General features: G+C 47.1%; 1 pseudogene; it reads right to left on the minus strand.

Moving 5' to 3' along the window:
* Window positions 1-10,154: 10,154 nt before the first annotated feature.
* LOC144160832 (uncharacterized) lies at window positions 10,155-13,121 on the minus strand (annotated as a pseudogene).
* Window positions 13,122-13,497: the final 376 nt, after the last annotated feature.

The following is a 13,497-nucleotide window of genomic DNA, read 5'->3' on the forward strand; positions in this document are numbered from 1 at the left end:
GAATTGGTAATTACATCGTACCGATGAAACAGAACATCTGCACACTACAGATAATCGTGTAACCTTATAACAGCAATCCATAAAATGGAAAACAACAAGAGTCATATAAACAGCATACTCTCTATACAGTAAGGCAAGCAGGTAAAAAGAAGTTACTATAAATAGAACAAGATCCATTCAGTATGACTGAGCAAAGAAATATTCCATATAGTTCCATGTAAGAGAATAAGAGGGAGCATATTAGCGAATGAGAATTCTGGAAGTGTCTGAACTGAACTGATTGAGGGAGCTGTTAAAAATATCTACGTCTGCAGAGTAGAAGTTACACGTGCTCTGCAGTCTGAACAGCGGGCAATGACGGTTACAGGAGCTGAGAGTACGAAAAGGTTGACATTTTCTTGTGGTTTTAATAGGCACTCTTAGCTGGAGCTCCGAAACCAGTTGCGCACTGCTAATTTGTCCATGTATGAGCTTAAAAAGAAATAAGAGGTCAGCTGTATCGCGCCTTGCCTTTAGCTCAGGCAGCACTTGCAAGTACCGTGGTCCAGAGTCAAGACGGTGATACTAGTGAGGGAGGCGATGTCTAAGTATGGACAGCAGCTTATTCTGCACTTTATCAGTGGCCCTGCTGTTAGATTTGCATGTACCATTATAGACAACCGAGGCATATTCCAGCACGGGACGACAGACAGTGGAGTACAGTTTCAGGAAAGACTTTGCACTGCGGAATTCTTTAGACATCCAATAATAATCAATCAATCAATCAATCAATCATGTATATTTATTGTGCCCAGGAACAGCCGTGAGGCCTTGGTGCTGGTACACAGATGGATACAGGTAAAAAAAAGGAAAACGAAAATTAAAAGGAAAAAACACTTTGACAGCGTATAAAATAAGAGTAGAAAAAACTAACTTTTAGAATGTATATTACAAAGTACAGCGTACAAATCACTACAAAACGTAGATAGCCTATACACTACATGCAATGAACACAAACAAAACTGACAAATAGTAATAATAGTAATAATAATAATAATAGTAATAATAATAATAGTAATAATAATCAATCCACCCATGATAATGGCATTCGTATTGTCAAGGGAAATGGCAATTGGGGATGGTACCATTTCGTGTAAATAAAGAAACTTGTGAAGAGAGAAAATGGTATATAAAACCAGGTATATATACCTAATATTGTCACGAAACCAAGGACGACGCAGTTGTTATGGAAAAGAAACAAGTTTATTGGAGCGAACTTGTGCTCCCCTAACAACTGAAAAGAATACAGAGGCAGCGAAGCAGCGCTCAACAAAGTGACGTGCGTCGGCGAGCGTCGCAGAATCGAATACCCCGGCGTCAGCTCTGCAGGCTTTTTATCTTTCGGTGCGCATGGCTGTCGAACCGTCGATTCACATCGAGAACATTGCAGATATAAGAAAACTATTCTCGGCTCTTCAAATTAGATCAGAATGCTCTCCCTATCAGAACAGATACCACATGCGGCACAGAAAAAAAGAATGGAACACGCACTTTCCTTGGCCCAGAGATTACACACACCGGCGCAGCCGGGCGGTAAACGCAAACCGCCAATAAAGAAACCCAATGCAATGTTCGCGGCATTACCCCCCTCTAAAAGTGCACCGAACCGATGATAACCAAACCGACAGTCCGAAAATAAAAATAAAAGTTCGTCACCGTCCCTAAAAAGGTTTTAAGCAAACCACGTGGACGACTTCGGGCCGCGTGCGTCGTCGTGATGTGCTGGAGTCAGCATGGGGGATCACTTAGTATGTAAGTTGGGCACACGTCGTAGAATCTGGTAGGATCTGAAATACCGTCGCAGAAGTTTCTCACTCAGTCCGCGTCATCAGATGGGAGTACAAACCCACACACGATCCCCAGGATGGTACTCGGCGCATCACCGACGGCGATTGTAGAGTGCGGCATCCACTAGCTGCTGGTCGGTTATACGAACTCGATCGAGCTGGCGGGCCACCTCCGCACGTTGAAGATAGCTTTGGACGTCGGCTTTGAGGTTGTCGTATTCTACGTGCGGAAGCAGGGCGTCTAGTATCATAGCCGGCCTTCTTCCGTGGACAAGCTCCATCGGTGTCATCTGCGTAGTGTCGTGGGTCGATGTGTTGTACGCGAACGTGGCATACGGGAGGACTTCGTCCTAAGTATTATGTTACAACTTCGACGTACATAGACAGCATACCCGCGATCGTCTTGTTCAGACGTTCCGTAAGTCGTTCGTTTGGGGGTGGCACACAGTAGTTCTTCTGTGATCCGTGTTGCTGTAGCGTAAGATTCCTTGCTTCAGCTCCGCATTGAAGGCCGTTCCGCGGTCCACGATTAGGACTTCAGGGGTTCCACGCTGCAGCACAAGTTGGTTAATATAGAACTTGGCGATTTCTCGTGCAGTCCCCCTCGGAAGAGCGTCGGTTTCTGCGTAGCGCGTCATATAGTCTGTTGCTACGACGATGCACTTGATCTCGGATCGTGACGTAGGGAACAGCCCGAGAAGGTCCATTCCAATCTGTTAGAAGGGCATCGATGGGACGGCGATCGGCTGCAGGAGTCCGGCGGGTCTCGTCGGTGGCGTTTTTCGTCGCTGACAGTCACGGCAGCTCCGGACGTAGTGGGTGACGTCGGATGTAAGGCGGGGCCAGCAGTACTTCGCCTTCATTTTTCTAATTGTGCGGGCTGTGCCGAGATGTCTGGAAGATGGGTCGTCGTGGCACGCTTCCAAAATTTAGTCGCGAAGGACTGCGGGGATGGCAAGAATGTAATTCGTTCTCATTCCGGGGCTGAAATTCTTCACAATGACGCAATTCATCAGGCTGAATGCTGGTAAGCTGCATTTGAAGGTTGTAGGTGCATCAACGTTGCATCCGTCGCGGTAGTCGATTATGACGCGTAAGTCGGGGTCGGCATGTTGCTGTGCTGCTAGGTCGCGCTCCGTTACGATTCCTAAGAACGCGCAGTCTTCATCAGAGTCTTGTGCTGGTGGGTTGACGGGAGCGCGGTACAGGCAGTCGGCGTCGTAGTGGTTGCTTCCGGATTTATAGATGACTGTAATATCGAACTGCTGCAGGCGCAAGCGCCACTGCCAATGACGGCGACAGGGGTCCTTCAAATTGGCGAGCAAACACAGCGCGTGGTGATCTGTCCCAACTTTGAATGGTCTTCCATTCACGTATGGGTGAAATTTTGAAATGGCTCATATAATTGCCCGGCACTCTTTCTCAGAGTCAGAGTAGTTTTTGTTCCCCTTCGACAGACCACTGCTGGCATAGGCGATTACCTTTTCGCACCCGCTTGGTTAATGGACGAGAACGGCACCCAAACCTATATCACTGGCGTCCGCGTGTATTTCCGTTTCGGCGTTTTCGCTGAAATGAGCGAGTACGGGCGGGCTTTGCAGGCGTTTGTGCAGCTCGCAGAATGCTTTTCCTGGATTGTTTTTCCAGCTGAAAGGGGTGCTATCTTTTGTCAAGCACGTGAGCGGCTCTGCAATGCGTGCGACGTTTGCGACGATGCGCCGGTAGTATGTGCAAGGTCCAAGAAATCTTCGCACGCCCTTCTTGTCTTCCAGCCTTGGGAAGTTCGCAATGGATGGAAGTTGCGCTGGGTCAGGTAGGACTCCCACGGCGTTGAAGACGTGGTCCACGAACTTGAGTTCCTCGTAAGCGAAACGGCACTTTTCAGGCTTCAGCGTTAATACCGACGTACGAATGGCCTCGAGTACAGACTCCAACCTTGCGAGGTGTTCGTCGAATGTCCGGGCGAATACGACAACGTCGCCGAGGTAAACGAAGAATGTGTGCCACTTCAGGCCAGCTAGCACTGTGTCCATGACTCTTTGAAACGTTGCTGGCGGCGTGCACAGCCCGAAAGGCATCCCCTTAAACTCGTATAGGCCGTCCGGGGTTGTAAATGCAGTCTTCTCTCGGTCTCTCTTGTCCACGTCAATTTTCCAGTAGCTGGTTTTCAGATCCATCGATGAGATGTACTTCGCATGGCAGAGGTGGTCGAGGGCGTCGTCGACTCGTGGCAGGGGGTACACGTCCTTTTTGGTGATTTTTTTCAGTCGCCAGTAGTAAACGCAAAACCCTAATGCCGTCTTTTTTCTTCACGTGTACGACCAGCGCAGCCAACGAAAGTTTCGGTGGCTGTATTATGTCGTCGCAGAGCTTGTCGTCGAATTGAGTCCGGTTGGTTTCCCGCTCGTGTGAAGAGACGCGGTACGGGGCTGTGTGGTAGGTCGGGCTCCATCTTCGGTTATAATTCGGTGCTTCGCTAGGTGTGTCTGACGTAAATTTGAGTTTGCCAAAAAACGCTCGCTGTAGCGATGGAGCAAATCCAGCAATCTGTCCCGATTTTCTTGCCGCAGCGCCATTTCACTCTGAAAGGTTGCTTCGGCTTGGAAGCACCTGCGCGTGCGCATTCAAAGCTTGCGACCGTGATCACTTGACTTGCTTCGTGAGTTTCTTCGAGGAACGCAATAGCAGCGCCCTTGTTTAGACGCTGGTACTCCACGGTGAAGTTGGTTACCAAAACACGGGATTTGCACTGCTCAAAGCGCGCAATTCCTCTTGTGACGGAGACACCGCGTCTCAGAAGCAACCTTTGGTCACCTTCTACGATAGCGTCGATGTCAGGAGCAGCAGCCCCACAATAGACGGGGATCATCAAGCTTGCGCGGGGTGGCAGGGTGACGTGATAGTCGGCATTCCTTACCACAGCACGGTGATGATGGTTAAGTGGTGGCATCGTGGAGTGATCAGAGGAAAAAGCTATCAATTATTACGCCGTTGTTCGTCAAAATGTTCATTCCTAGTATTACGTCACAGGAGCAGTTAGGTAAAAAAAAGAAAGCAGCAGGGTACGTGATTCCGTCTATGGTGCCGCGGGATGTGCACGTTCCACTTGGCGTTAGGAGATGGCCTCCTGCTGTGAGCATATGCGGACAGTCCCGTCTTGTCGTAACTTTCTTCAGCTAAGACGCGAATGACCCGCTCATCACCGAGTAGTCGGCTCCCGTGTCGATGAGGGCGGCTACGTCAAAGCCGTCGATGGACAACTCGACGTCGGACGCTGCATTCCTCGAGTTCCGGGTGCGTCGGGGTGTCGCATCTCGGCTTGTGCGTGTTGACGGTCGGGCACTGTGCGTTGTCGTTGTCGTCTCAGCGACAGGTTCGGTCATATCGGGTGCGCGTCGGGCCCCTCCGTAGTGGCGGCACCACCATCTGTTATAATCACCAGCGCCACTAGCCTCATCCTTAACGGCTGCCCACAATCACCGTAAGCATTGCCTGGTGGGGTCAGCAGTTACACGCGCCACAGCATATCAAACACGACTGCGCTCCAGGGGCTGTCGCATGGCTACACCACTCTTTAGGTTCCGGGACGGCCTTACGCTCTCGAAATAAACATAACAAGCCACATCAGCCACACGGTTCGCTCAACCACTCTATCCTCTGAGAGACACTCCCGCTAGAGCATCGCTGCCTTCTTGCCCTCCAACTGCCTAGCGAAACCCCCTACGACGACCTTCGCTCTGCCTTGCTCGCACACTATGGCTTCGGGGATGACTGCTTTCGGTCGACAGCACAGAAGGTACCGGTATTGTCTGCGAACGCTTCGCCACTCCACATCGCACGTTCCGCACCATCGGCGTCGTTTCTTGCCACGAGTGTCGCCGTCGTGGACTCCACCACCAGCGCGGCAGCCACACCGACACCACAGCCGATGACGTCGTAAACGCCAACTGAACGCAGCCCTCCTCCTACCCTTCTACCACCCCATGCAAGCGTTCCAATAGTGCACCGTGACCATTCCATCGTGTATAACCCGGTCGATCGCTACCCCACCGTCGCACATCGAAAGCAGCGCGACAGTGACGCTCGTCTTTGTACCAGTGTGTGCAGTAGCAGCATGAAGGGAACAATACGCACGTCGTGGCATCCAAAGCCAACCCCGACGAACCCACAGTGCCCCATTGTGCTGCCATCAGTGCTTATGATGGAATATCGACGCAGTAAAGCCGCTCACTAATACATCTATACTCTGGCCTTCCAACCGTCGGAACAACACGCCCAAATCTGCGCTGAAGAGTATGTTGACAAAGCATCTGGTACAATAGCGCTGCTGCATCCGGTGCTTGCCCAAAAGTGGGGCTTTTTTGTCGGAATGTAAATAGGACAAGTAGTTCAATGTTTTAGTGTTATCGTTCCGTCTTTCTTCAATCCTCGTTCAAATTTTAGTTCATGTAGTAAAGAAGTTTGTACATAAAACAATCCCTGAACTGAACGAACGTAACGCATATTTATATATTTTGAAAGCCAATAAAAAACGGCCGTCTTCGATTTATTTTCAAAATTTCACAAAAAAAGAAACGTTGCCCTCTATCACCTCCATCAGAAACATGTTGCGCTATTTTTGTTGTATTTCAGGTACAAATCGCCAAATATGGACTTGCTAGCATCGTTGGAATGACAACCAAGTTGTATGTAAGAAGCGCATGACCGCAACGCCGGGGGAGAAAATGTAGTTACAAAGATAAAATCAGATAAATAAGGAAAGGGTACAGTAAAAATAAATATTGATTGGGTTCATGGCACGTAAATTTTATGTTGAGTCTCCATATTCCGAGCACATCTTTGGTCGTGTGTTTATCGACTGGTGTGGTCTCCATCTCGCAACTTGAAAGCTGGCCTTTTTGTTTCTCGCCTTTCAATGACTGCCGATATATTATGAAAGCAAATCAGCAGAGTCACAGAGCGATACAAAAATATCTGTAATGAACCAAGACTGCAGATTATCCTTACGCTCGAACTACATGGATTTCAGTGCTCTGATCTGGTACTCACGTTCTCTTGAAACCTCAGGAATAGCAACCTTTTGATATGGTCTTTTAACTGATAATTTCAGTACACCCTAACTGTGCTACGCGGAGCTCGGTGGCACTATATGTTATTCAGAGAACTAAGCACCGATGAGGCCGTACGTTCTTAGTGGCGTTCACTTGAAAATAAAGTAGAACGGAAGTGAGGCTGATCTATGTTGTCAGTAGCTCATTAGCGGCAACCAAAGCGTTTTAGATGCTAATACTCACAGGGCGCAGCTGCCTACCCTTTCAATAAACGCCAGGATATACACGCTGATTAGTCGGCTGAACGGGATCTAGTGTCGAGATCTTTCATGATGGTGAAGATCGTTCTTAAAGCCGTTTTTTCTTATTCCCTCCTAAATAACCAACCAACCTCATTCACTCATCCCTACTCTTGGTCTGTTAGCCACAGAAGGCGATGATCAGGCAGAAACTGTCGCAAGGTGGAATGGTTTTTTCCAGCCACCTGATCCTGTTATCGCGAATTTCGGCTAAGGTAATGGTTATAAGTTTGTTTTGTCTTTTTAATTTTGGTGGAAGCATGAGATCGTATCTTTCTGAGACTAATCAAGAAGTTCAGCCGCCATCCTTAAATACTCATTTATTGCTGCTGGAACGGTTACCCCGACGCTGCAAGTTAGACTAAGTTCGAGCACAACCTGGGGGACCCCGTCGCTCCCGAAAGGTCTGAATCTTATCTTAGTAACTCTGCATTTGCAAGTGGGTCTACATTACGCGTACACAACTTTGAGAAGCTTATGATGGGATGCGTTCAGATGAGCGAGTGAGCTAGTTTAAACAATCGAGTTGGAGTGCTTTTCTACAACTTGTCAAAATGTTGGCTGCATTGTTTCCGCTAATTTCAACAAAGCATGTTTACTGCAATGGTCATTTTATGATTTTATATTTTTAACTACCATTTCTCGCCCTACTTTTCGGTCATAAGCTTCCTACAGACAACTAACCCAGGCAGCACAGGACTGTTCGGCCGCCTTACTCAAGCCGGCGTACTTTGGCCGCTGATTTTCTGACCGGCCTTTCTCCGGCAACCATGTTCGGCCCGTGTCCAAATGTGGGCCTTTTGGCCGTATACGGCCGTACTCCCATCACTGTCCAACGGCCAGTGTCCGTCGGTCGGTCGACCGGCTTACGTTCATAGGTCAGATTCCAGCCGTAGGGCTCCGGCCATCCCAAAGCTACCCGTGTGCGGCCGAAGTACGGCCACCGGAGGACAGCCGAGATGCGGTCGTCGGACTCCTGCCGGACTAAAGCTGCCAGAAATTCGGCCGTGCTACGGGCATTGTAGTTCAGCCACAGTACGTTAACCGTACTCAGGCCGGTGGACGACCACCGCATGCAGCGCAAGCAGATGACTCAATAGCATTGTCCTGCAGAACAAACCCACCATTTTGGGTCCACTGCACCCACTTCAAAGTCAGCCCGCGCGCAACAACCAGCCGTCCAGCCTTCAGTGCAGCCTGGCTTAATTATCAGCGTCAGTTTACACCAAAATTATTTATTCAACAGTGCTCAGAAATGGTCGTTCCTTTAATTGCTGTGCCTCTTTTACTGTCGAAGACGGCAAATATTCATTTCTTTGCAGAGCTGGAATATATGTATGGTCCAGGTCCTCATATCTTCTTTGGGGCGGCTTACCTGCAATAAACAAGGAAGGATAGGGGGGGCGGAAGGCGCATACTTTAGTGGGTTGAATTTCACAAGGATGAAAGGGCTGCTTTCAGGCACTTTCTTTTAAGACAACACTTTCATGCTCTGACAAAATCAACTATTTTAACAAAAGCTGCTTGACCAGTTTTTTTGTATATAAAACCGGTGCGAATGCCTTTACCAAGCGGTTCGGTACTCCACAAAACACTCAGCAGCATTTAATATAAGTTACTTCACACAAAAAGTATGTCCAGTATTTGCCCATTTTTCTTCCAAAGAAATTTTCTACTCGATCAACTTTTCTGATTATCTTTCACAGGGCTGATCCTAGAAGAGATCAAAAAAGTACTTTCAGTTTTAATATATTTTTTATGTTATTTTCATGAGTTACGTGCACACTCCTTAATAGTCCAAAAGAACTTAATTTTCTTCTAAAGTCGTACTACGTTAACAACATTCTACACGTGTTGCGAATGACGCCCTTCTTCAGATGGCTGCAGTTGTATCCCTCTGTGTTCACGCAAGAAAAGACGTAAGACAAGAGTTTCATGTTTTCTGTCAAACAAATAACTTAGCAATTGTAGTATTCATACAGCCAACCTTGCATACTGCAATGAATAAAGCAATAAATATTTCATTGGTCAAGTTTGAATGCGTAGGGTTCTTAACCCGTCGGAGGCGAACTTGCGGCTCCGCAAGTTTATTTATTTATTTATTATTTCTTCAGTTATTTATTTATTTATTTATTTATTTATTTGATACCTGCTTGCCCTTGCATGCATTACAGCAGGGAGATACATAACACTAAGAATCAAATACGAGACCAAATAACAAAATTCTACAAAGCGCGGTGAAAATCGTCATTATAAACTGGATAAACTCATACGTGGAAGATAATTACACTCTCATCTTGATCTAAAATAAAATGAATCGCGCAAGGCGTCACCTTAAAGGAAAGTTAATAATTTGCTTCAAGCTAGCGATCCCACTTTGGGATATGTAGAATGGCGCTTGGATATACTTCTCCCCTTCTATTCTAGTTTTCGAATGATACATATTACGAAAAACTTTCAATCTCAGGTTTCGTCTATGATCTTTGCCGTCTTACCATTTAAGTTTACTTTTACTTTCCCTCCTCCTAAGTTGACAGTGCCAATACCTAATACGAATCGCACTGGCCTATTCTGTATGTTTTCGAGCGTATCAACCAGCTCTTTGCTGTAGGAATCCCAGAAAACACATGGGTACTCCTACATTGAGCGCACACAGGGTGTCGGAACGAAATGTTTTTCGTTCCGTTTTTTGTTTCGTTCCCCAGAAAAAAGTTCCGTTCCGTTTCTGTTCCGGAACGAAAAAAATAACGTTCCGTAACGTTCGTAAGGTATTTTTTAATAAAATAAACAGTAATAGAATACTTGATAAAATTTATATAATAATAATTGATAAATTAAATAATTAGGAACGTCATAATTGGGTGTTTACGTCCCAAAACTACCATATGATTAAGAGGGACTCTGCAAGGAACTTCGAAGAATAATAACAACAAAAACTTAGTATTTATTTTTCCTCCTATTTGAATCCCGCATTATCTTTAAGGAAGTGAGCACGATTTCAGAAGCAGCAGATCATCGAGTGTACTCTCCGACAAAACAAACTTCAGTGCTGAAAATGCCCTCTCCATACTGACTTGTGTGGCTGGCACACCAAGAGCCACTTGTGCTAACATGTATAGCTCCGGTTGCCGCTCTTTGCGCTCTTGCCAAAATTTCAACATATTTGTGCTTCTTGGAAGGCACGGCTCTTTGTCCAGCATTTCTAGCAAAAGTACCATGTCCGAATAATCCTGGCTTACTTGTGAAATGCGATTCAGTTCCAGCCTCAGCTTCCTTCGTTTTCAGAAACGCTTCTAGGGCGTCCTCCGGTTCTTCAGAAGTGGGCGCAGCGGTGCTCTCTGAAATGCAGCTGCTACATTGCTTCTGCTGAAGGCCTGTGAAGGCTGTGATTCGCTTCCAGGTTTTGCACAGGTGCATCCTCGCATGATATTTTTGATCAGGTGTCAGCAGAAGGTGATAGCGGTGGTCGGTGTACAATGCAGCACAAAAGATATTCGTACTGCAGAGATTTCGTTCTCGTTTCTTCATGGACTGAACCAGGGCCTGTGCCAGTGGCGCCGGTATCGCTGATGTCTTCATGGAACACGTCAGCCAAGCACCATAGAAATCTCCGATTACCAGTTGTTCTCTCTGAAGCACCTTCGTGGCTTCTTGTGCTGGCTGAAGGGATTGGATCAGCCCTTCTACATTTGCCCACATGCTGTCAGTCCACCTTGCGGTCTGTTCGCGTGAAAGGAAGTCTTTACCGAAGCCCTTCAGTTCAACGAACCTGGTCAACATGTTCAATGTCGACATCCAGCGTGTCGGGCAATCAATAATGTTAGTGCACTTCAGCTTGACTTATCAACACTAACTAAATGGTGCCAAAAATGGCAAATGCAAATAAACGTATAGCAAACTAAACACGTCCGATTTTCTTCCGTAACTAGATCAGATAGTTATATTTATCTAATAAATGGCTCCGAAATTCAGACGGTTTCATCCTTTAAATACCTGGGCGTAAGATTGACCTCCGACTTAAACCGGGGTCCACACATAGAAAAAATCACTTCGAAGGCGTTTAAAAAGCTTGGATTGCTTAAACGTCGCCTTCATCTGGCTAATTCTGACACGAACCTTCAGGCGTATAATAACCCTGATTCACCTTCTCTCAAATACGCGCCAATAATATGGCATCCTCACCAAATTGGACTTAATAACAAAATTAATCAGTGCGAAAGAAAGCCGCTCGATTTATTATGTCTTCATACTCGCGATACCAAAGCGTTTCTGCCTTGAAAGAGCAACTAAATCTTCCCCCTCTCACCCTGCGCAGGCAATTTTCAAGGTTATCTTTTTTCCATGCACTGTACCGTAACCCGTCGGCCTTCGCTCGCAAATTTATCGTTCCAGCACCGTATACTTCGGCACGCCTAGATCATGCTTACAAATTTAATCCCATTTTTGCCTGCACAAAAATATCAGAATTCTCCTCTTGTATTTGCCATAAACGAATGGAATTCTTTACCTGCAAACCTAGCCACACCAACAGACGCTTCTTCTTTTCAAACAGCACTTCTCTCCTTTTTAACGACTGAAAGCAAAATCTACCTTTGATTTCATTGTGTCTGTTATGTTGTAAACATATTGGTTCTTCTCTGTACGACATTATATCGCTTGTTATTGTTCGTTTCATAGTTTTGTTTAGCGTTGTACTGTGCGATTTCGGAGTGCAATTCTTGTATTACTGTTTTTCTTGCTATTCTGTTCACACAACGTTATTTTTTATATAATTGTATTATTAGTGTGTCATACCTCAACCCCCCCCCCCCCTATGTAATGCCCGCCCGGGCCCTTAGGGTACATAAATAAATAAATCAATAAATAACAATAACAGGCTTCCTTAGCCCTAGCTTTATCAAGCCCAGTGCACTTTGTACACGCAGTTTCTTCACATGTGCGCGACACTGTGCCACGAGGGTGTTTGAACCGGAGTCCTTAAGAGCATCGCTGACTGCCAGTTGCAGCGTGTGCGCAGCACACCTGACGCCTAACTTAAAGTCGGCTCCATCAAGACCAAGGCAGTCGGCGTCTTCTGAATCGTCCAGCAGAGAGCCGCAATATCCAAATTCAGGGTAGCCGCTATCGTCATCCTCGTCTGAACTGGAAGCGTCGGGTTCATCGTCTGTTTCAATGAGAAGGCGAGCAGCCTTTAGCATGTTTGCACCGTTGTCAGTTGTGACACTGTACACCTGGGTGACACTGAGGTCGTAGCGAGAGAGAGTGTTTTTCACCTGTGATGTCAAATGCTCTGCAGTGTGCCTATCGTAAAGCTTCTTCATGGCCAGAGGTTGAAGAATTAGTTTTCCATTTTCAGCGTACTGTGCGTTGATGCCAAGCAGAGCCCTGTCAAGTCGCGGCGCACTGTCCATTTTTAAAGAAAACATCCGATTTTTCAGCGACTGCGAACTTTCTTCTCGCTTGCTTTTTGCTTCTTCCTGGACCCCGTCCTTTACAGTCTCTGCTCTGATGACTCGCTTACCATTGAGCGCTTTTAGGACCGGATCGATTATTTTCCGAAAGCCTGAGTCATCAATTAGCCGAAATGGCCGACCGTTTCTTGTGACTAGTTCAACGCAGCTATTCATGATGATGTCCTCTGTCATTTCGAGCGAAACACACTTCGGTGAAATGGGTTTAAAAATGTTCTGTATATCCACTTGCCTGTGCTTTGCCGCAGGAGAGCCTTCCGCCTCGTCCGACGCAACACGCTTTGTAGAGTGGGCTTTGTCGGGCTGAATGTTGTCGTACACTTCCTTGTGGTGTCGCTGCAAGTGACGCTCGAGGTTCCCATCATGGTCGCCCGACACAACGTGCTGGCAGTCCTCAATCTGGCATGTCGATGTCTTTGAGACGCTGTCATACTTGAAATACCGTCGAGCGCGATTTGTTCTGTCGCGTCCCATCTGAACTAGCAACAAACGTTGGTACGAGGCACTTGGGAGGTGGCCGAACATCAGCAAGTCAGTCGTAAAAACGTAGTGGACGCGCACTTCACGGCTCGCTGAAGGTGCCTTTCTCACGCTTGCTCGAGCGGTTCGCGTTACCTGACCCGCCAGATGTATGACGCGTGAGATATCGTGTTCCACGCCTGCGCCGCCGCGCCATCGGGGACCGGGGGGGGGGGGGGCGCGAGGGGGTTTCATTATTTCTCTTCGCTTAATAAAGGGACTTGAGTTCCAGCAACCGATCGTTGTGTACGCTTTTATCGTCGCTCGTCAGCCAACGAGACAGTAACGACGTCGGTAACGAAACACACTGCAGGAATGTCACGCCTCCTCT

Source organism: Haemaphysalis longicornis, unplaced genomic scaffold (genome assembly GCF_048455015.1).
Source record: "Haemaphysalis longicornis isolate Haplotype H1 unplaced genomic scaffold, Haemaphysalis longicornis Haplotype H1 scaffold_11, whole genome shotgun sequence".
NCBI classification, from domain to species: Eukaryota; Metazoa; Arthropoda; class Arachnida; order Ixodida; family Ixodidae; genus Haemaphysalis; species Haemaphysalis longicornis.